This window comes from Pseudopipra pipra, chromosome 5 (assembly GCF_036250125.1).
Source record: "Pseudopipra pipra isolate bDixPip1 chromosome 5, bDixPip1.hap1, whole genome shotgun sequence".
NCBI lineage: Eukaryota > Metazoa > Chordata > Aves > Passeriformes > Pipridae > Pseudopipra > Pseudopipra pipra.
In genome coordinates this window covers 42,848,631-42,873,727 of record NC_087553.1, presented here as the reverse complement: position 1 = coordinate 42,873,727, position 25,097 = coordinate 42,848,631, and the positions used below count along the sequence as shown (strand labels likewise).

General features: G+C 36.0%; 1 protein-coding gene across 4 annotated transcripts in view; it reads right to left on the bottom strand.

Annotated features, from left to right (window-relative positions):
* Positions 1 to 25,097, bottom strand: part of TAFA2 (TAFA chemokine like family member 2) — a 178,306-nt gene that overhangs the window by 86,028 nt on the left and 67,181 nt on the right. The window contains exon 1 of one of the 4 annotated variants that reach the window (XR_010430799.1): positions 7,907 to 7,929. The exons of the other annotated variants lie outside the window; for them this stretch is intronic. The gene's annotated coding sequence lies outside the window, so the exon portion shown is untranslated. Of the gene's footprint in view, positions 1 to 7,906; positions 7,930 to 25,097 lie in introns of those variants that run through there. 4 annotated transcript variants of the gene reach the window in all.

The window sequence follows — 25,097 nt, the reverse complement described above, 5'->3', positions numbered from 1 at the left end:
AAATTCCTTGCAGATTAAGTACAGCTCTCAGCCTATAAACTTTCCAGGATTTCTATTCCATTCCTTTCCTCAAAGGGAGAAGAGGGCTGAGCCTGGATAATTACATTGTCCTTTCAGCATAATTACCCAGCTTTGTCACTGCTTCACACATAATTAAGTACTAATATTACCCTATAAGTAAACAATATATACATGATATTTCTGCAATGGGCAAGAAAGCATTGCCTTATATACATGCTATTAGCAGCAGTAAAATTGTAAATTGCATGCTGAATCTGAAGCCATACTATGCTGTCAGATATTTTTGATTAAAATTAATTTGTTTGCTCTTCTGTACAATGAACCATTAAAAAATAATTTGCAAAATGCTGAAAATATTCATTCTTGAAGTGATTCCTATACAATGAACAGTGTGTCTGAAAACATGAATCATCATGTAAAAGAAGACACTGAACTCAAGTCTGCTGTTTGGAGCAGTGAGCCACTCGCTCACTCTCCCCCAGAAGGATGGACAAGAGAAACAGAATGTTAAAAGGGAGAAAACTCATGGGTTGAGATAAAGAAAGTTCAATAGGTAAAGAAAAAGCTGCACACTCAAGCAAATCAAAACAAGGAACTAATTCACCACTTCCCATGGGCAGGCAAGTGCTGAGCCATCTCCAGGAAAGCAGGGCTCTATCACAGTGACTTGGGAAGACAAACGCTATCACTCCAAATGTCCCCCCTTGCTCCATCTTTCCTCCTGATTTTATTGCTGAGCACCACACTGTATGGAATGGGACATCCCTTTGGTCAGTTTGGGTCAGCTGTCCCAGCTCCATCCCCTCCCAGCTCCTTGTCCACTCCCAGCCAACTCACTGGCAGGGCAGCATGAGAGGCCCAAAGCCTCAATGGTGGATAAGCATTGCTCAGTAGTAATTAAAACATCCCTGTGTTACCAACACTGTTTTCAGCACAAATTAAAACATAACCCCATACTACCTACTATGAAGAAAATTAAAACTATTCCAGCCAAAAAAAAGTACACTTCCAAAGAATAGTGGCACTATATTAGATGTTCTTTGCATAAGTGCTGATGACTCCATGAGGAAGAGTGCCAAAAGCTGTTGAGAATGAGGTCTTAGATGTTCATTTGTGAACTTTGACACAAGTCAACTTTAGAACTTTAGTCTGGCCTCTGTCCCATATTTAAAACACCAACACAGGACAGAGTTCAAACAGAGGACTCACTGGGTCTTATGCTGAACCAAGACCCTTAAAGTACCTATAAACACCTTTCATCATTTTCAGAAACTATCTCTGTGTTTGCCTTTTAAAATATCCTATAGTGGTGAGTTTTGGAATTTACTGATCAGTTGTAGGAAAAAGCACTTCCATTTCTTTGTCTTAAACCCCTAAATTAAGATGGTGCTCCTTAGTTGCAGCGTAAGAAAGAATGATCATTACATATTTCCACATTTCATCACACCTGTCCATTTTCCAAAGGAAAGAGTCCCAGTTTACACTGTCTTTTCTAATAGCACCAGTGCTCCATACCTCTGGTTCATATTTGGTTAAATTCACTGTACCCTTTCTGGTTCTTCTACACCTTTCTGTGATAGAATGAATTAATCTTGCATGTAGTATTCAAACAACCTGTGTAACATTTAATTGTATTAGTGAAATGAAATTCTGGTGTTTGTTCTCAAAGCCTTACCTTCAAATTTTCAAACCTAGTTCTCTTTTTCATTGTTAAGCATTGAGGTGACATTCTGTATGAAATATTTGCTGTGATTCTAATATTGCTAAATGATAATAACAATCCTAATTTTGAGGTCATTATTCTGCATGTGTAGTTCAGACCATTTCCTCTGCATGCATAAGTTGGTATTTAACAACATTGAATTTCATTAGCCATTTTATTAGCCAGTAACTCAGTATTGTACCATAAGAATCTCATCACAGACTGTTTTAAATACTGGGCATTATTTTGTTTTGTCTGCAAACTTTCTCACTACAATGCTCATCTCATTTTCTGAATAATTTATGAGTCTGTGAAATTCAAATTTATGAACATATTGAACAGCCCAGGCTCAGCACAGACTTTTGCAGGACTTTATTTGTAACCACACTCCATTATAAGAACAAACCATTGATTTCTATCCAGCAATCTTTTAGCAAGAGACTTTGTTGAAGGAATTTGTTATAATCTCTTTCAAAGTTGCAACTAGATTGTATCATCTGGATCATCCTTATCCAATGTTTACTGACACATTCAAAGAACTCTAGATTTTTGACTCATGACATCCCTCTAGTTTCCAAACCACATTGTTGCTTATTGTATCTATTTATCTAGATGTTCACTAACTCTACTCTTTAAAATTATGTCTACCAAATTGTTTAATGCAAATGTCAGATTTCTTGGTATATAATTATCATCCTGAAAACCCGTTTTAAACACAGGTACCACCTCTTACTCATTCAAAATTGTAGGTTGCTTATTACAATTATCAGCCTTGCAACTTTATATTTAAGTTCCTTAGAACATCTAAATGAGAGCTGTTAGATCATGTTGGTCTGGTACTATTAATTTTATTGCTCAAAAAGGTCTTTTATTGACACTTTAATTTGAGACAGTTCCTCAGATTTATCATCCATAAACAATGACTCTGAAGAAGGTATTTTCCTAACCTTCTCTGAAGAGTACATAAATGCATACAATTAAATCAGATTTTCTGCACAATGGCCTTATTATACTCAATGACTTTGATTATCTATCTATCTGCAACATTCTCTTGCAATTTCCCAATTCCAGTGTAGGGCTGTGTGTTTGTGCGTGCGTGTTATTTGTAGATTTCCCTTAGGAAGTTGCCCCTCAATATGTTTTTGTTCAGTTCCATTGCAATTTTACATTTAAACTGCCAAGTTCACATTTATTTCCTCATTTGACATGCATGTCTGTGAGTTCTAACAGTTTCTGTCTGATATGTAACATACTTTCCGTATTTTGAAGGCATTCAACAATTAGCACTTAAGTTTATAGTTTACTTAAATGTATAGAGGTTACCTGCAAGCATTTTTATCCTTGTTGCTGCTTCCTTCAGTTAGTTTGTTTACACTATCTTTCTCACAATACACCTTTTTAGTGTTAAAAGGTACACAGGAGCTATTTAGATTTCTTTTGTACAACATATTTGGAGGCAACTGAAATCTCTAAACATTATTGTGTTTTCTGCTCTAGTCTCTGATTATTCATCTGGGGAAACCCAGATTCACTATCTCTTTCAGTACAATAATTACAGGCATCTAAGTGAAATTGTAAAATAGAAACTTGACAACAAGCAATGGGAAAGACACTTTTCATCCAGTATTTCTTCAGACTATGGAATTCATTGTCGGCATCTAGGCTAGGTGTTCAATATTACAGTATAATACATCTTTACCTACTTAGGCATGCCATGGTAACCTCCATGAAAATCTGTGATTTATGGCTTAGTGCTCCCACCCATCCACATCATGTCTTAGTGTGTCATTTCTATTTGCTTCCTACTCCACCAATGAACGTCTCTCTCATTATCTACCTTCGATTTTACAATAGAGATGCCTCTTATACAAATAAAATTTAAAGCTAGCCATTTTCATTTCTAAATTTGGGGTTCAGACTTCAAATGCTGAGATGGAGCTGAACACAGAAGACATACACAGGGAGTTATATGGAATATCACTGTATTGCTGGTACTCAAGATAAGTTCTGGATAATTTAAGTTACTCCAAAAGCTAGAAACAAACCTTAACTAGGAAAATGTTTATTTACAAGATATTAACTATGTGATATTAATTCCATGTGTGGATCCTCTCATTCTAAAACAAGAAGAACTTATTACAAAGCAGTTTATTTCCAAAAGAGTGTGTGTATATATATATATATATGTGACCTTTATCAGAAGACTGCACTGCACATAATCTTTCATTAGCTAAATTCTTATTTTTCTTAGTTCATAAACATTCAATGGTAGCTGGTTTTACTTTTCTCCAAGAATTTATACAAATTGACCACAATGTTGATCATTTCATATAACTCCTTACCGACACTACAATAGACTGCTGCGTACTTACAAAAAATTACATATGTGTATCTCTCCTTAATTCAAGTTCTGCAATATTAATTTATATTGAATCTTCTAATTGAATGGAAATCTCAAATGCAAATTGCAAATGCAACGGTGAACTGGTCATATACAACAGTAAAGTGGTGGGCAAATAAAATGGAAGTGTAGATGTGGCACTCAGGGATGTGGTAGTGCTGGGTTAATCATTGGACTTGATGACCTTAGGGGTCTTTTCCAGCCTAAACAATTCTATGATTTCAAACTGTCTTCCAGAAGCTGAGTAAAATATAAAATTATATATGCACTTCCTTGGCTTTTGGTTCCTTGCATATGCTATTATCATATTTTACTTGTGCAGACATATAGACAGACAGACAGACAGACAGACATACTCTTTTTTCAGTCCAGAAATTCTAGTCTACTCTTAGTCTACAAGTGAACACGGAATCACAAGAAAATACTACATCTTTTTTTCTCTCCATAGGAACAAGATATAAAAGGCGAGGCAATACATATATCAAATCAAACATTCATATAACTCAATATCCTATCTCTGGCAACTGTGAATTAATGAACAGTATAAAATAAAGCACATAAGTGTAATGCCATAATAAACTCTCCTTTACCCATGGAAAACTTCCAACACAGAGCTGGTCTAATGCCTCTAATTCAGGTTGAAGTACACTGGCATAGAAAGTCACTATTCATTTAAGAAGTCATCACACACCTTTCATGAGTCACATCTTCTTTATCTTTTCTAAATCTTTTCTAATTCTACTATATGGTTTTCAGGACTAGAACCCTAGAAGTGTAACAATTCTCAAGGACAAAGACAGACCAGAGGTTTGTACAATGCCATAATGATGTTTCCTTTGTTCTCTATTCCTTTCCAGAAATTCTTTTAATTTTATGTGCTGCTTTTGTGCACTGTTGAATCATTGGCTATTTCTAAGCACAGAGCTGACTTTATCATAGAATGATCTACTATAATTCCAAGATTTCTATCTTGAGTGGAAATAACCATTCAGAGCACATCACTATGTATGCAAAGTTAGTTTTTTCTTCCAATGTTCATCACTATCAATACTGGATTTCATCTGGCACCTTATCACACCATCTCCCTGTATTGTGAAATCTTTTGCAGCTCTCATCAGTTAATTTCCATTTTCACTTCACTGAATAGATTAGTATTAGCACACTTTGTCACCTCCTTATTCACCTCTTTTTCCAGATCATTTATGAACACCTTGAGCAGACAGGCTTAGCATAGATTCTTCTGGACTTCACCAACGATCTTTTAATACAGGAAAAAAAATATTTTTTTTCCTAACATTTAACCATTTATTAATCTAAGAGAAGACCTTCCCTCATGTCTCATTGCAGCTTAATTTGTCACTAGCTTTGATGTACAATCTTCCTAGAAACCTCTCTTCAGAATGCAAGTGAGAAATAATTTGCAAATATTTTCTGTTACTTTGATGAAAGCAAATTTATTTGTAAATTTGATTTTAATCTTCTGATTTTTGAACAAATTAATTTTCCATTAAAATACATATATTGATGATAATTTTCATTTTTGTTTTCTTTTTGTTTGCTCTCTGAGCTTCTGTTACAGTTTTGTGCATTGTGGCACAATAGTCTTCATTTGGCAAGGAGCTTAACTTTAAGTATAAATGTGGTTCTGTTCAATTAAGAACTTCAAAAAGTACTTCACACAAATTACTTTTTTCATGAACTAGGACAAGAAGTGAGGTAATTAAAACATGAGGTTTGCTTACATGACAGTGGATGCAAGTTTTCACTGCTTTCAGTTTCTACACATTGAAATAACCATAGTATATATAATATCATTATTTATAAGTCATTGACTAGTGAGATGCTAGGTCATAGTTCAGAAGACCTTTTAAAAGCAACCAAAGACAAAGGCATGGCATAGTCAGTTCCCAGGCCATCTAGAAGTACCAAACTAAGACCAAAGAACACAGAACAGCTTACAAGCTTTATCTTCGGCTAAGTTAGTTACGTACTAAAGTCAGCAATGCTCATGGCACTGGCCTCTGTAATAGGAAACATATCAGGATTCCTTTTCCCAGGACACTGCCGTGAGCTACAGCTTACCGGAGAAAGTGCCAAGTCAGCAGAGGACCACAGGATTCCAGTACCAGCAGGAATCCAAATAATCAAAAGGTATCACTAAGAAAGCAAGGCACCTTCATTACATGAGAATCCAAGAGAATGCTGGAAGTGTAAAAGGATTGTGTATGCATAGAGAAGAGCAGCTCAGGGAGAGAGTCACAGACAGCAACTACTCGTCCCTGGACTCATACTATTACAACCCCGACTTTTCATGCATGGTGGATGCTGCTAGAAGTCAAGTCTGCTTAAGTTCAAACATACCTATTATCTGCTAAAAAATGGCAATTGTTCTATAGAGGAAACCCGTCATGAACTATTACTGGTTCAGGGGTCACTTAGCTGTTCATTAATCCTGGAAAACATGTCAGGTATAGGCCTCTCTCTTCTGTGTCCCACAATGTCATGCCTACTTCTTGCTTTACATACTTATAACTAACTCTCTATAATGAGAATATCACTTCTTCTTCAACATCCATCCAAAAGACTACGTACTACCTATCTCAACATCTCAGTTTCTCAAAGTAGTGACACTCTTTCTTTTCTCTTGTTCGAAATGAGGTGAAGTAAATCTTAATAACGAATAAAGTGTTTCTGAAATGCAAGAAAATGTACCATTAGTAATCTACTAAAAATTTTGAAGCACAGGTCAATGTTAGTTTGTAATACTTACCTTCTGGCTGTTTAACGCTGATCTAACTTTAATTCAGTACAATTTTTATATGAGTATGCTGGCACAATATGAACACAGATACCACAATACTAAAGGATTTAAATAAAGAGATTTAGGTGAACTTTCTATGACCATTATTCTTCCAGAGTTTTTCAAACTTGTTTTGTATTAGCCAGATGATCTTGCACTTTTATTTTACCACTTCAAGATTGCCAACCAGATACCAAACATGGATGATTTGTGAATGTTATACTTCTTTGTGCTTTTAATTTCAGATAAGCAGCTGAAGAAGGCTGGAAATGGTAGTGCTACATTTTATTAACAAGATTTAAATATGATTTGTAAAACTGGACACATAGATTTCTCTGTTTCAGTCACTGAAACATCACAAAGGAAAGATGAATTGGAAGTACAACTTTATGTCTCTGCTTGGTCACAGCCTTTATAGTCCTAATCAATAAACAAATAGGGCTGTCAGCTTCCTCTCTTGCATTCTTCATGATGAGGCAAATATCTAACTTCAGCAATTGCTACAAGACAGTTCCTCCGCAGTGAATTCAGGAGTTTTGGCAATAGAAGTTATTCTGTAGTTTTTGAACCACTACAGGGCAAACCAACCCTGTCACTCAGTCCAGAATAGATAGTCTTTTCAACTACAGAGGAGAGCTGGAAGAACTATTCTGTTTAATGACATCAGTGTCCAAGCTTCCCTTTGCTGTCTTAGGGATGTGCCTTCTTTGCTGCTTTCAGACCACAGGGATTAGGTACACGTTGTCTAAAATAGAAACCAAACCCCTCAAACCACCAATTACCTTAACTGCCCAGTTTTCTCAAGATAAAAATGAAACATGCACCCCAGAGTACTTTAGTTCAGAATAAAAAAGGTAGCAATTCACATGACCAACATTCAAAATTATGTAGACAGTAGAAACTGAGGGTGTACACTCAAAAAAAATGAAGGAGGAAAATATTTTTCATTATATGGAACAGAACAGAGAGGAGATTTGCTTACTTTATGTTTCTCTTGTTTTCCACAAGAACTGTAGCAAAGTAAGCCAGAACTCCAGAAATGGCACCTGAATTCCCAGTATCTGGATGGTTTTAAGAGAAGAAAAACAAATAAGGAATGAAAAGAGAACTCCTCAAATACTCAAGAAACAAGGCTAGACTACACTGAAGCACAGAGAGCTGAAGATGGGGGGGACAGGTCTCAGGGATGAGGAAGCAAAAGGAGATAATGTAGCAATGAAAATTCAAAAAGTTTTGTCACGAATTGAAGGAAAGTGCATGACTACAGTTCAGTCTTCTTTGTGCCAGCACTGCTTTCCGGTCCTGCACTGCTGAATGCAGGGAACTTCCCAAACCTGTGCAGACACCTCCAAGTAACACCCCCCAGCATCAGCAACCATCCAACTTAAATGGATTTTGGATGTTCAGTTTTTCCAGGGGCAGTCAAACATGGAGCCTATAGCAACTCCTTGATGTTAGCTGAAAGTCTTCAGCCCTGTAAACTCTATTGTGTCTCTGAGTGTTGGACTGCTAGTTTCAGATGTTTTAGTAGATATTCGTTGTTTTAGTTTTAGCTCTCTTGTCAATTTTTTTTCTCCCTATTCTAATGGATTAAAACTTTTAAAGGTACATGAAATCTTCTTTGCTTTTTTTCATTTAATATTCATAAGTAATGTATGAGAAATTATACGAAACATTCTAAAAATAAACAAAGTTTTAAGTGGGAACATGAGCTCTTATCCCAAACTGTGCAACATGTTATGATCATCTTTGGTTCTTTCTCAAGTCCTATAAAGTATAAAGAGAATAGTATGAATACAGCCAAGTGTCAACTATGCCACTTCCCATTCTATCATCATGATCTAACTCAAATATTTCAGTGAAAACTGAATGACTTCACAGAATCATAGAATTGTTTAGGTTAGAAAAGACCTTTAAGATCATCAAGTCCAATCACAGAATGGACAAATCCCAATGCACTTGATGAGGAGTAAATTATTGTATACCATTTAAAAAGTGGCAAGATTCAATCAGATCAGACTTATATTGGGTTAAAAAGCTATGTAAATATAATTAATCCTTTTTAAAAAGAAAGGTAATGTGACAATTCTTACTTACTTGCAGATCAATATAGTAAAATGGCTAAAAGGACTAAGGAGACGCTTTCCTGGAATAGCTTTTAAAAGTTCACATGAAAAACAAGATTCAAATTTTATATTTAAATACATTTTCATCATATAGATTTGAATAGGTGATTTAGGGAGAAAATCCTTTAAGCTTTAAATCATCACATTGTGCATAACAGCAGAAGAAGAAACACTTTAAAAATTCCAATTTATGAAAAACAACAATAATTATTTTGTGCATTCCTTAAGAATTTTGTGGGCTAATTCTGCCTAAAAGTACACACTAATACTTGACACAGGTTTAAATCTATCAATTTGTGGAATATTTTCTTCAGTTGATTTCAAGATGTAATTTTAAAAGTAGTAATGATTTTTGTAGTTAATTCTGTTGTCACCCTGCAGACTCCATTTTATTTATGTCCAAGTCTTGACTGTATTAATACTGAGAATAAGACTGATAGGCAATAAAAGGAAAGAAAATCAAGATTCGGCTTTGTAGCACTGCAATCATGTTTAGGTGACATAAAGGAATGGTATCTGGTGATTATGTAAGACAACTGCATCTATCTATGTGTGTTGTAAGTTTATTATATAGTCCATGAGGCACTCATGAACTAATGCATGAATTTTTCAATAATTTGAACTATAAACGAAATAAATTGTACTTAATTTTTTTTAATCATCTTATTTTTTTCAAAATAGGAATACAAAATATGTCTGATGAGATATCCGTGGAGACCGCAATTTTGCATCAGTATCTCACTGGCCACATGTAAATCTTGAGAAGTCTCCAAATGCTGCTTCTCAAAGTGCAGTAAGGCTTTCTCTGTACTGCCAGATATTTTGCAGCAAACATCAGGCAGCCAGAATTCCAAGAAACATTGTTCAGCAAACTCTGTCTTTGTCAAGAGACAGCACCATTTCCCTTACAGTCTCCAAAGTGCACAGTTGCTCAGGATGCAGGTAACAGCTAAACAAATCTCTTCCTCGATCCAACTGTGTAACAAGAAAGCCCCTCGTTAGTATAGTGAAATGTCAACCAAGTCTCCCAGGATGGCAGCAATAATCATCAAACCACTCAGTCTTCTGCTGTGATTAGCTGGACTTTGTAGCTCAATGGAAAGTTTGTTCCTTCTGTTAACAAACTTAGATATCTAGGGCAGAAACAACAATAAATATTAATTTTATCAGCACCTACTAAAGTTCTGCAATCCCGTAATCTACAAATTCCTGAGCTAGTGCCTGAGTACTGGGTTCTCTAGCAGCATACATATATCCATTCAAGGAGCTTAAATAGTCCAGCTACCTACTCAAACTGTTGTCTAGAGATGGTAGCAATTCTGGATAGAGTTAGCACATCCTACTAAGAAGTTTAAGAGCACTCATAGTAGTATCTGGATTCATGTTGAACTCCATAAATCTCAGAGCAGTCTTTGTTACTCTCAAATTTGGAAGCCACTGCTAATTGTTCCAGATCTAGACCATTATTGTCAACCACCAGTCCACGCTTGCCTCCAGATATGTATTTCGTGTTGAATAAAACTCATCTAACAGACAGTCTTACAGTTATCATGTGTGTTTCTCTTCCACAAGCTGTCCATGCTCTCCATTACTCTTCTGCTGCTTCACCCTCTAAAAGCAGCTGCCAAAACTACTGGAAAAGCTGTTTAATATTGACAGTAGACATTGTACTCAAACCATCTGCAGATAAACAGCAAATACATCACACAGATAGTTCCATAGTTGCAATAGCCATTTGTCCATGCTGACTAGACACAAGTTGAAAGAAAGCAATATTTGCTAGTAAAAATACATACTTGGAATAGTAAGAAGTCGATGAAAATTGTGTAATTTGGCCTCAGATTGCAGAATTCCTATTGATTCCTGCAGATTTCCAGTTTTGCTAAACCTCTGCCATAGCAGGGCACTCAGCAGCATGCTAAAGAGACTCAGATCTGTTATCTTGTTTTCAGTATACAAATGTATGCAATTATGGAAATTGTATAACCAATTATGAATAATCTATAGAATGAAAATTGTTCACTTAAAAGCCATGTACAACATCCAGTGAATTCATTTAGGGAAATAAATTATTCTAAGACATAAATCACTTCCCAAATAAATTATTCACTGTGAATTTTTCACCCCCTAGTAATCAAGAGCTAATCTACTGTTCCTCCAAAGACCAAGTCAGTTAAAAGAATGCAAATTATTCTGGAAATTGTAATAACCATTGATCCATTTCTCTTTGGCATATATAACAATGCAACTTGGTACTGTTTCCTATTTCTTTTAAAAGGCTATATTAATTCATTTGCTGAAGATCAAATCTAGAAAGCGGAAACACTCAAAAGAAAATAAAAAGCAGAAAGGAGAAAAGTTCTTCTCTTGTAACAAACAGTAATATTCTGCCTAATTAGAATTCATTCTAAACAGTTTATGCTCTTATACTACTGTTGTGGTATTATAATCCTCTTTGCTCTCTCAGTTATTCACTCAGATCACTTAGACAGCTTTAATTCCCTAGGTACTATATTGAACAAGTATTCTTTCTCAAGATTTTCAGTGAAGGAATTTGATATCTGCTTGGTTTAATTTCACTTTCACTTGGAGATGTAATTTGGGAGGCTGCTGCAAGACAAGCAAAAATCAGTGTCTGAAGATAGTTATTCCAAGCTTTTCCAAGGAGAAAGATCCCTGAGGCAATAGCATACTTGTTAAAATGATGCTGAATGCTTCTTATGAAATCCAACCAGAAATACAGTAGCGTAAATGATTTAAGTATGCATGGTTAGGCAGTAACCTTACACTGGAGCTGGAACTGGAATTTGGATTAGTAGATTTATTTTGATTCTTATTCTCTATTATTCTTTATTTGGGTCTGGAGAGTTCTACCCTATCTGTAATATATTTATCATTCCTCGTTTCTATTCACTGCTACAATGTCCTCACCTTCTTTATTACGTGCAATACATTTGCCTCCCAGCATACCCTCTAGCTTACTCCATTTGGTGATTCCTAACTTCCTGCGTTTCTATTTGTCCTATCTCCCAAACTACATCTGTTTATCACAAGTTCCTGTTTTGTTTTCCCCTCTGCTATCTCTTTTCATGTACTGTAACAGATCTCAGTGGGAAACTAACCTCCTAGCACACAAAAATATTCATGATTTCAAAAGCTTTCCATTGAAAGGAAAATAAAGGCCAAATTCTCAAATCTTTTGCAATTTGAAAATGTCAACAGAAGACATACTTTACCAAGATATTTCAGTTTTAAAATTCTCATTTTATTGCTGATATTAGTATAAAATAAACACATTTCAAAACCATTTTTTCAACAATTAAGAAAAACTAAAATCTTAATTTGGAAAATGGCAAAGTGGGTTGTTTCCACCATTTTAAAACTTTTTCAAAACTATTTTAAGCCAGGAAATTAATCAAAAAGGATATCCCACAAGCAGTTTAAGTTCAGTCCTGTCAATGTTTTCCAACTAAAAATGGTTTAGTCAAAAATTACTCTGATCTACTCTATCTTGTACATTATTGATGATGGTTTGATATGTAGTTCCTCTTAAGTAATTTTTTTTCAGTTTGGCTGTTCCAAAAACTTGATATTAAAAACTTTATATTGAAAATATGTTAGAGCACAATGTGAATCTTATATTAGGTTTCTAATTGCATCATTTCACCAAGATCAGGTGATGTTCAAATAGTCCAACATTTTCAAACCTTACCTGTAACACTAAAGAGAGGAAGCTCTATGCTTAAAAAATCTTGAGAAATAAGAAAAGATTCTTTCTTTATCACAGTTCACATCCCAAGTTTGATGGAAGCTTAACTGGCTAACACTAGTGCTTTGAATAAATTAAAGCTTAGCTCTATAACCTCTGTTCTTCTGAAAATCAGATTCTACAAAGGGATCAACTGCAAATATAGACGATTCAGAAAGACAGAACCATCCAATATCAGCTCTTTAGATTGTAAAATTTTGCAAACAGAGTCTGGACAGAATATGCAAATTGTGTGTGTATGAACACATGCCTACCAAAGCACAATAAATAACAATGAAAAATCTTTCTGACTAAGCAAGCAGCAATTCCAACAAACGATTTCATTGCTGAAATTTCATTTTGATAAAAATAACATTTTTGCTGAAATGAGAGCATCTCATTGCTGGTTTATGTAATGAATGCTAGGTTTTCTCAAATTAAAGAAACAGACTAGTTTGTCTTTAATTGAAGAGACTAAAAACTCATGTACATAGATATCTAAGAAACTATGCAACATTTCATATAAATAAAATTTACTTAAAGAAAAAACGGTAAGTGTGCAGAGCCACTTGCATTTAACACTGTGTGTATTAACAACACCTTTTTCAAATTAAGTTAATTTCAAACAGTATGAAAGCAATCTGAAGAAACCACTGCTACAATTCATAGCTAGATATTGCTGGTTGTTTATGAGTTAATTGTAACTTTGTTTTTTTCCTTCACTCCGTATGTTGATTATTAAAATTAAAATCTCTACAGGCTAGAGATCTGGAACATGAGCAAATAAACTCTCTACCCTCTAGTGTAAATCCATGTGATGGCATAACCTGTTTCCTAGGATTGTTGAAAAACATTACTAAATCAAAAGCCCCCAAAATAAATCTAACCTATTACTCTGTTTTCTGAATTTCAGGATTGCAATCTACATGTGATGAGCTCTTCTTTTATCAAAACCAATAGGCTTCTAAGTAGATAAATTTTATGTATTAAAAATAAAGCCACCTCCTTTCCTAGCCTCTTGCTTTTTCATCCTGGCCATTTAGCAATAGCAGCTGAGTTTTCACAAGGATATAAGTGCCAAAGCCTTGTACTTACATTTCCCTGCAGAAAGACTCCAGTTCTTCACATAATCCACAACACTTGTGACACAGGTGCAAGGATCTCTTCAAGTGCCTTGCTGATTTCTTTAAGCAGCAAAAAACATGCTATATTGTTTTCTTTCTTTTATGACAGTGATAAGTGAGGCCTTGCAGCAGAAGGACCATTCATTCTGCACTATTAGAGACAGCCCTTATTTGGTGCCTAATGTTCCATGACCCATAAGCATTAAAGGAACTGCTAAGAAGTATTTGATCAGGTAAAAGCTATATATTCGAGCCACAGACACGCAACAGAACATATTGGAGAACAAAAATGTTTCATATAATGAAGAGAATGCAGCACAATCAGGTAATAAAATAACAGAACAAAAGCATAGTCTGACTTGGAGGCACATTCTTGCACAGAAAACCCACCACATTCCTTGTGGCAAAGCCACAGTCAGTCCCAGGCAGGAGAATAACCAGCCTCTCCCAGACATGCTGCTGGGCCCAAGGGTTGTGACACTGATACAGGATACAAGTAAAAAAAAATCATTTCATGCTTTATATTAGTCCATTAGTGCCTGGTTTCCTCTGGATTGTCAATAATTCTCTGAGAAACAGACTCAAAAAACCAGTTACAGGGTTAATCCCTCAGGAATGCATTGGTCTGGCAGACTAGCAGAATAGGACAAGCCAGAGGAAATAGCAATATTGTGTTAAAGGCATATCTGGTGGTCTACACAAAAAAATGGAATATGCAAAGACAGTTTCTCTCTTCAACAAGAAGCAGGAGGTCTCTAGAGCAGCCCCCTGCTCAAAGCAGGGTCACTTCTGAGCTCAGACCATTTTGCTCAGGGCTTTATTCTGTTGGGTCTTGTAAACCCCCAAGGATAGAGAGCACAACTGCCTTGGACAGTTTTATGGTGAAAAAAATGTTTCCCTTATGTTCAGTTTGTATGTCTCCTCTTTTAGCTTATGCTTAATATCTCTCTGTGTCCCAAAGAGCCTGTCTCCCAAAGAGCCTCTCTCCGTCTTCTCATTAACCACCACGTAGGTACCAGCAAGCTCTTGTTAGCTCCCTGCAAAAGCCTCCTTTCCACTAGGTGGTGAACAAGTCCCAGTCCCTCAGACTTTCCTTGTAGGGTAAATGCTCAAATCTTGAATGTTGTGGGAGCTCCTCTGCTGAACACACTCCAGTTTGTGTCTTTCTTCTGGGGGACCAAAACTGAGCACAGTGAGACAAGGTCTAATGAGTGTTGAATAAAGGAGGATGACACCTTCTTTCAATCTACCACTCGTGCCTCTGTTTTTGCAGCCCAGGAGGTGGCTGGCCATTCTTGCTGCCAAGGTACAGAGCTGCCCTGTGTTCAGCTGCCCACCAAAGCCCCACAGAGCTGCTCCTCAGCTGGGACCACCCCCAGCAGCCAGGACTGCTGCAGCGGGGCTTCCTTCCCAGAGGCAGTGCTGGGCATTTCTCCTCCTTGAATTAATATGGTCCAAACACTTCACTCAAATGGATACCTGAGACTACAAGCAGGAGGAGGAACTGAACCTCTCACAGTAGCTGTCTGCCCAATAAAATCATTCATTTTCAGCAGGGCCATGGCAGCAGGAGCAACCACTGCACCTGTCAGAGTGTCACTGGCCCTGCTGTAGCCATAGCAGCAGCAGCCACAAAACCAGGTCCTATCTCCATCCCTACACCTCCTGGCCGAGTAAACCAAAGATGAGTCCAGACACAACTCAAAGGCTGCTTAAGGATATCAAATGAAGTGGCAGTGGCAGTCTCAATAAGCAGAGTCCAATGAGCTGCTTAGGGAAAAAGCAATCCTCTTGTTAGCCTTTAATCTGACAAAAGTAGCACAGAGCCCATCCTGAGAGCTGAACATGATTAACAGTTATTTTAAGGTACCTCTGTGTAATCAGGAAACGCTCTGACAACAATTCCAGGAGGAGATTAGGGTCTTTTCTCTGCCTGCAAAATAGGTAAGTCTGCCTTCAATAAGCTCAGTAAGGGAAACACCTGCTTTGCAAACAGGCAAGGGCTGGCCCTGCTCATACACTATACTGGCTCTGCAGCCAGAAGCTGTGGTTGGAGTTTCCCTACTGACAAATCTCCCAACTTGCCTTATGAAGAAATGGGACGTGTTGGTTCAGACCTAGTGTGGCACCCTTCACGTGCACATACAGAACAACTTGTGTCTGCTTAACAAGCAGTTGATAGGCAGTGGATCCCTCTTGCTTTTATGTGGCCATAGGACTGCTGCTCCCTCGCAGCACATCCCAGTGAAGCCCAGACCACTGGTGGCAGTAAGGACACAGTCCTTCCTGTAAGGAGGCAACTGCACGTGGGTGGCAGCAGCATAAGGTGGTGGCAGCAGCACTGAGGCCAAGGAGTTGCCTGTCACATCTGCAAACCAGTGCCCTGGGAAACTCACCTAGCCCAGCTGCCTTGGAAATACAATTTACAGGAGCCCCAGATGCCTAGCCAAGTTTATTTTGTTGCTGCAGCAACCATCTTCTCTTACTCCACTTGGCCCTGTCACCTCCTCCGTTGCATCTAAAAGGAGATTTCTTGGTAGGGAAGGGTGGGAGGAGAAAAGCTCCTATAGAAAAGGAAATTTATGGGGGAAAAAATCTAGTTAGATCTATAAAAACTGTACAGCCAATAAGATCCTAAAGGCATTTTTAAATGAACAACCACTTGAGCTTTCAACAATGAACCCAGAAGAAACCAGAAAGGAAAAAAGAATGAAGGGTAACATAAACCACAGCATATTTCCCTTTGAGCTTTTTCTCCAAAAGACAATGCCATGTACTTTATCACTGCACTAATCCAAGAAAATTAGTTTCTTTTGTTTCTATATAGTGCTGGACCAGCTGACAAAGCTAGTAACAGATTTCAGTAGCAAAATTTTGCATATGTGTAAGTTTTACTCACTAAAGGTTGAAACTACATTGCATAACTCCCTACAACTGCAGTAATCTTTTAATGTCTTTTATTTAATGACACCAACAAACCAGCCTATGTTAAAAGCTGGCTTTCATAAAAATAAGGCAATTTTTTGACTTAGCAAATCAAAAAAATGAAGAAAAAATACACAAATGAGGTAATAAACAATTACTTTCAAAGAACCAATCATCAGTTTAGTAGTTTACATAAAAGAGATGGTGATGCTGCATCTGCAAGATGTGATTTAATTGGTAGAACGAATCAACTAGGGAAATGACTATAAAAAATCCAGGATTTTCCAAGTTTAGGGAGAATGTCTCCTTACTGGTTTAATGTGAAATATTACTGCTATTCTGCTCCTATTCTACTGATAAAATATTACCGATGTCCACTGAAAGTCTCTCCCAAATATGTAACCAATTCACCTTGCCGAGCACTAAGTATTTTGACCCAGACCTGCACTCAGTAAATGCTCACTATTCTTCTTTATAGTGTAAGGATTCCTTACCACATACAACAGGCACATGTAAAATTTCAAGTTACACCTCTCAAAACTGCATTTTCCTATCCTTTCCTCTATTTTGCCTTCTTTACCAACAAAATTGATGTGCCCTGAACTGAAAGAATACATTGAAGATCCCTTCTAACCCAAAACATTCTGTGATTCTATTAATTAAAACAGTGTTTTTTAAAATAAACCCAACTTCTTCCACACAGGAAGAAGATCAGGATTTCACACAGAGTCTTATTAATTATCTAGAAACAGTGAAGAGGACTGTGCAGCTACATGGCTACAGGTACATAGGTTAGCATGCAATTTACCAGCAAGGATTAAGAAAGGACTAGAGCAGCCATGATCTTAAAAAAAAAAAAAATAAAAATTTATTAGCCTTTAGTTATCTAGAATATTCTGGGTTTGTTAGATGATGTTTTAGGAAACCAAAGTCAATGAGTCTCCTCCCTTACTTGATGCATTTCAAAGGATCTTCCTGATTAATGTTTGTCCCTGGAAGACATTTTTATTATTCCTAAGCCCTCAGATACAAGAACTGAGCTACATTCTCCAGTGGAGACATTCTCTTTTGGAAATCCTCAAGCTGCACGTCCCGGGAATCTGGGTGCTTCATACTCTTGTAGCAGCTGGGCTTTAAGGATCGTTATCCATTTGTTTGGGAACATCCTGACATTTGAAACCACCCATCGCTCAGATACCTGTTTCACTGTTTGACCATACTTCTGGGGTAAAAAATACAACAAAATAAAATCTCCTATCTAACCTCAAATTTTCTGTGTCATGAGTTGTATCCATTGCCTCTCATCCTGCTACTGTGCCTGTCCAGGAAGAGTCTGGCTCTGTCTTTTCTATAGCTGTGCAGCAATTACCCTTTCTCACAGAGTGCTCCAGTCAGATTCAATTTCTCCCTCCCCTATAGCTAGTTCATCTATAGCAAATCCAGAACAAAGGTTTAATATTCCTCCCACAAGGTTATGAGCTAGCTGGTACAGGACACACACAAACACTTCTTCAGTGGGCCAGGTACTATTCTTGTATTTAATATAGTTTGGCCAATTTGGAGTAGAACTTTCCCCATATTTCAGAATGAATTGCTTCTATCCAGTGAACCTTCTATTTTGCATCAGTCTGCAGTGCAAGAGATACAAAAATACAAATGTGATTCATCCATGTAACTTTTTACTGTTTCTTCACTAAAATCAGGCACATGATAATCAACCATATGAGATGACTATGGGTTTGAGACTCCTGGTACCCAAGTCCTTCAAGAGTAATAGTTTTCTATTCAGTAGAAATTCTCATCCTGAAACTTTTCTATGGCTTTTTTAAGTTAGTGTCAGAGTCTGTCTATTCTTGAATGTTTTTCCATTACTGATTAAATGGGTATTTGGCATGGTGACAGAAGTATCTGACTGTCAAGGATATCCTGACAAAGTGCCTTAACAAAGAAGATTGCTCACCAGGGATATGAGCGAAATTTTAATGTATACTTAATCCTTGTGTCTTTATTGAAACTTGAAAGACCATAATTAGTGCAAAACAAGATGGCAATTTTGTGATTTGGACATCTGTCCACTACAAATTTAAGTCTTTCATTTCACATAGGCCAAACAAAAGCTCTCAGGTAATAACTCCACTCAGACAGTGCCAACCCAGAATAAATCAATGGGCATAAATCAATGCCCTAGAGGTGAAACACTTCAAATCCTGTTACTGTGTTACTGAGCAATCCATTCTCACACCTTAAGGATCCTTGGGAGCTGTAAAAACCAAGGCAGTAACACACCTAGGCTGAAGAACACATTTTCACACATCCTTTAGTACCCTGTCCTGGTCACCTCATTACGATTGTCTGCACGTATCAATAGAGAAATAAATATTTGGCCATCCAACTGCAAAAAGAGTTCACAAAAATTAATGGCAGCTATAAAAATCTCATCACTTTATTTAGATTGAGTCTATTCTTACCATGAGCTTTGGAATGTGACAGTTATATGTGCTGTACACAGGATAAAAAATGCGCTGTAGCATAACTGCAGCTCCATGAAACTTCATAGGAAGACTGTTGTTGTTTTTCTTTTTTTTTGCAAAGCACTCCGTAAGCAGAAACCCAATGAATTCATTCATTTATCTTGAAAAAATCAAAATGTTTTAAACAAACATCTGCTTCAATTTGTAATTTTTTAAGACTATTTCACTTAAAAATGCATCTAAAAACCATCTGAATTTTTTTAATTTTACAACACTCAAAATCTAAGTACTTCCTTTTGATTCAAAACACAATGGTTTCTAATTTTTAGTTAAAACCCACAATATTTTGGTTTGTGATTCTTCCAACACATTTTATATTTTCAGTAGCCTTGGACAACCAATCTCATGCCAAGCACTCCCCATTCTCTATGTAGTCCAAATTACCCACCACCTCATTACTTATTTGTTAAAGAGCTTCTGTTCTGACAAGCTCAAAGAACCACAGTCATCCAATCAAAGGTAAGGAACATCCACTAATTTGTATGCTTTGTAAAAAAACTTGAAGTTATTCTTTCTCTTTATATTCTATGTATTATTACTAGCTAATCACAAAATAAAAATAAAATTCAAATTTTGGAAAATAATTCCAGAACTAGAATTTCATATCAAATTGAATGTGTGGCAGAAATTAGCCCTATTCTAGTATATAGTAAGGCACTTTTATTTATCAGTATAAATAATAATTATAGTTTGCACTTAAGATAATCTGAATTTTCAGACCTCAGCTGTAGTAATAGTCACTTGTGTGCTGCTGACAAGGGTGGTCATGTAAGAGCTCAGAATTAGCTAAGAGCCTTGCTAGCTTCCAGCTTGTTCCTCTCTGGTTCTTTAGGTCATGTCAAAAGCAAATTGCTCTGCAGACTCATGGAAAGAGCAGCCAGGGCACTTCATGCCCTGCCTTGCAGTAGGGTAGCTTTTCTCCCTTTCACCCTGGGATTCCCCAGCAAGCTCAGCTATTTTGCACATGTGATGGTGTGACTGTGCTTGCACAAGCTGCACTTTTCAATTTTGTTCCACAACTTTTTATGCTGCTTGGAAAGATATCAGCATTCCCAAACCAGTTAATCAAAAATTACTTATAAATAAATGGCTTTTATATATAAATAACTCCCTTGAATATTGAGAAGATATTTATGAGGATAACGTCCTGGAAGAAATTAAAATAGATAGGAAAGTATAAGTATTAGTATAAATCACTAAAATTTTTAAAGGAAGGGAGGATGAAGAAGCCCTAGAGAAAATAAGTGAATTTCAGTGGTATCTATGTGTACTAGAGAATGTGACACTACTGTTATGGCGTTACCTTTAAATTATGAATACAGAAATATATTTTTAACAACAACTGGCATTTCCTTGATCATGTTCAAGCATGATACAAACATTCTTAAAAACAGAATGTCAGCACAACTAAAGAAAACAAAAAAACTGCCCAAGTTTTCAGATAAGAAACTCAGATCTGAAAATCTCTTACTTCACTTAGAATTTATCAGAAACCAGGCAATTTCCACACTTTCATTTTTCACATTAATATCATCCAAGTATTTTCAAAGAAAAAAAAATGTGAAGTATCTTGCAGGTTTTTTTTTTCCAATACCTCATTTTGACAGCCATCCATTTAAATCCCATATTAAACAGAACATAAGACATGGACTCAGGAAAATCTACAGGAAAATAATATTATTAGGTAAATATAATTCTGAAATAATCTCATCCTGATGTTATCTTTTCTACCTCATACATACTGATTTTACAAACTCTTTCCAGTATAATGCTATATCAAGTAATTTAACTAAGTATATTAGGAAAATTCTAATTATGTTTGTCAGAGTCCTCATAATTTTTTACTATGGCTCTATATATTGCTGTCAGTTGACTTGTCCCAGCTGTGGAGCTGCCTTATTGTTGTCACTGTTTTTGTCGTCACAGTTTTTTGTCAAACAAAAATATTCGAGGACTAAAAGATCAGGTGACTTTTTAAATGAATTTGTGGCACCATGTTCCACTTCATCAGAGCATTTGCATGTTCCATTAGCATGACAGATCCACAGATGGATCAAGCAGCAATCTCTGTTGTTTTTTTATGAAATGTCAGTATGATGAAGCTGACTAATAGAAGTTGTCTTTTATTTGCTAAATGTGGAAATGCTCAGTCAGCATTAACATTTCTTCCTTTTTATAGAGGAAAAGAGAGAAAACAGCAAAAGGGCAACTAAACCTAGTCCTCATTACTTTGGGATCGCATTTTGGGGCCAATCTCCTCTGGCATTCAGTAACTGAACTCTGCCGAATGAATGAATTTAAAAGTATATATGAAAAACTTTTAGGCCATAGCAAAATAGAGTCATAGAAAAAGGTGTGGTTTATATGCCTAAATAGGAACGGAGATGCTAGCATTAATCCATATTGACAAATTTTCAAACATCTTCTATATACATGTACATCTATATATATACCTATATATGTTTATATATATATATATATTCTATCTATTTTACACGTATAGGCACTTAAAAATCACTTTAAATGAGGCCAGTTCATATGTTGTTTCCAGCTTACAGATAGGGGAAAAAAACCTAAATGTAAAGGAATATCCTTTAATTTATGCTTTACCCTTCAAACTACTTTCCTGTCTAGACTCATCAAGATGATTCATCTGGATACCTCTCAACAACTTTCTCTATATCAAAACCAATGACAGCCTTGCCTACATTTTTCCTTTCCAAAACACTACTGAAATAATCTTGTCTAAACACTGAAGTAGTCAAACCCTGAAATCATTACAAACACAAATCCTGACGCAGATCCCACTGGGAAATGTTCAATTTTTCACAGAAAAGACAAGACTAGAAAGTCACTAGATGTTCTCCTGTCCAAAGAGGGAACCAGCTGTATTTATGTCATTCTTCAATGGCTCTACATCAGTCCCTTCTTCTTCAGCCTCCCTCGGATAAAATATCTTACTGAAGACCATAAGAAGTTCTCCAACTAGTGAAAAACAAACACCCTGAGTTCTGTTTTAGAAAGATATTTTTTAAATTCCTCTTCATCACATCCTGGAGAGTCTGAAAAAAAAATCCTTCAAATCTGTACTCTGAGGAGAGGATTGCACCTTCACTGCAGAAGAGATTTGCAAGTACACTGCTGCAGACAGACATTGCAGTAAAATTTTGCCAGTGAACAAAAGAGCTGCGTGCCCTTGACATGCACACTGACTTTTTTATTAAAATGTTTCGAATTAATCCTTTGCCAAGGAGGCTTTTGTGGCCCCACCATTAAAGTTATGCATGTTCTGAAAGGAAATGTTCAGATTATCTAAAGATGCTGTCAGGTAAATTAAGGCTATTGCTGAATGTTTGCATTTCACTGTCAGACACCCACCAGCTTCACTATCTGCTACAAATAGCAATGAAAATGCAGGACAGTATATCATCCAAAATTAAAATTTATAAGAAAATACTGAATTAATTCAATCTTTTTAAAATTTGAGGAAGAAACATTGCTTTCTGCACTAAAGAAATCAAGATTCATACTCCCACACATCTTTTATTATATCCTCACACTTTGGCTTAATAGTGGAACAAGAAATTTTCATGATAAAACATTTCCTAATCTATAACATAGTTAAATAAATGTAAAGAATTAAAAAAAAAATACCACTCCACTCTCACATACATGAATAGTAAAGCTAATGGAGTCAAGACTCTTAATTTTCCAGGCAAGGAATTACAGTTTGACATTTATTTGAGAGAGGACTCATTCCAAGAAGCTCACACAGTCTGTTACACCTTTTAAACAAAGTTATGAGCCCAAATTTTCTCTCAGTCCTTTCTGACTGAGAGACCATCTCCTTTCATCTTCCTCTTTAAAATAGAACAGTGCAAAGAAATCAGTGGGGAGCTCTACTTAATAATTAATATGACCAACCAAAATTCAAGCACTACACATTGTACAGCTGCTCTAAGGCATGCAATAAACAGCTGCTATTATCAATCACAGTAATTAGACTTCCACAGCATAACCATATATCAAGCTGTATACAAGACCCTATTTGGTGTATTTATTGTTATGTGTTTCAGATAATTTTCATGACATATCCATTCCAAGCAACAGAAGACATAGCTTCTGCTATTTGTTTTCATTAGTACTACAACATAACATGCAATTAATTTCATTCTTTAGTGCAAAATAACTACATGTGTTATTAAGAGTATGAAGATTATAGATATTTTACATTTCTTGAATACCTAGAAGTTGGTAACTCTGCTAATTCAACATTAAATAGATTTTTAAAAATTAAATGGAGAGTTTTATTTATATGTTCATTATGGAAAAGTCATTCATGAGAAGATAGGTGATAGAGAGGGTTAAGTGCAAAAACTTCAGCGCTGAGTTTAAGTCAGGACTGAAAATGAGCTTTACTGTTCTCATGCAGCTTATCCAAAGGAAGTGAGTGAGCTTCAGAAGGAAACAGCAATTTGTCACAACTGATAGTCTGTTATATAGATATATCTTAGTGAAATAAAAGAGGGTTATCCCAGGGCAAAACTGTCAGTTACATGATGAAACTACTACACAAAAGAAACACTTCTCAATTGCCAATAGGGTCTGTCTAACGAGCTACAAAAGGAAGTAAAAAATGTTGTAAGGCATCTAAGATCAAGTGAATAGGTCTAACAGTTTTTACATTTTTTTATATGTGACAAAATTTAAATGTTTCTATCCCTTTTATATTTCCATTCTGTCATTATAAAAAAGTAAAGCTTATTAACATGGATATGGAAATTTATGAATTCAGGATTTAATTCTTGATTATTCTACAAAAACAACTTATTTGATAAGGAAGAGCAAAAATTTCAAGAAGTATTTTTTTACATTTGACTACATTTTAAAATTATCATAACTGGTTCCTAATCAAATTAAAAGAATAATTTGATCGAATAATAGAAAAGAAATGCAGTCTAGCAAATGCCAATGCACACAATAGGGAGAGAGGGAGTAACACATATACTTTTCTGTAGCTTATTTTCATACCGTGAAACTGTGAGATTAAACAGAAAACTATTAAAAAGTTTTGAACATTTTGGATATTTATTAATGCTAGTTTAACTTCAGACAAGTATTTGGGGCTTTTAAAATCTGCCATCAGCTTCACCAAGTAGAACACAATGTTTATTCTCTACCAGTGGCAACAGAAGATATTACCCAGAAACCTGAGGACTGCTATGTTTCTTCCTCTTCTAAAACAGTACTTGAGATCTCATTTTGCAATTTTTTTAGCTCATTTACATTTCATTTCATAAGCTAAGCCACAGAGTTTACAGCAACTACAGGGTGATCTGTTGTACAATTGCCTTGCTTCTCAATAACTGTATTGAGCTAGCTGATATTTTACACATACCTTCATGCATAAACAAAACATCAGGCTGAAATAAAATCCCAAGACAGTAAACATCTATCAAAGCTATAAGGAACTGAAAATGGGGCCCCATGGCAGGACTTATTAAGGATTCTGACAATAGCAAAGGCTAGTACCCCCATTAATAAAATATACAGATATACATTGTATGATACATTCATTGTTTATGATTACTAAAACTAGTTCATGGCAGCAGAGAATCAAGTTTTGTAGCTTTAAAAGGTCTTTTCTGTATTCTTTCTTTAGCCTTCATAGAAACATTTAACTCCACATGAGATGTAATGTGAAATTTCACAGGGAATG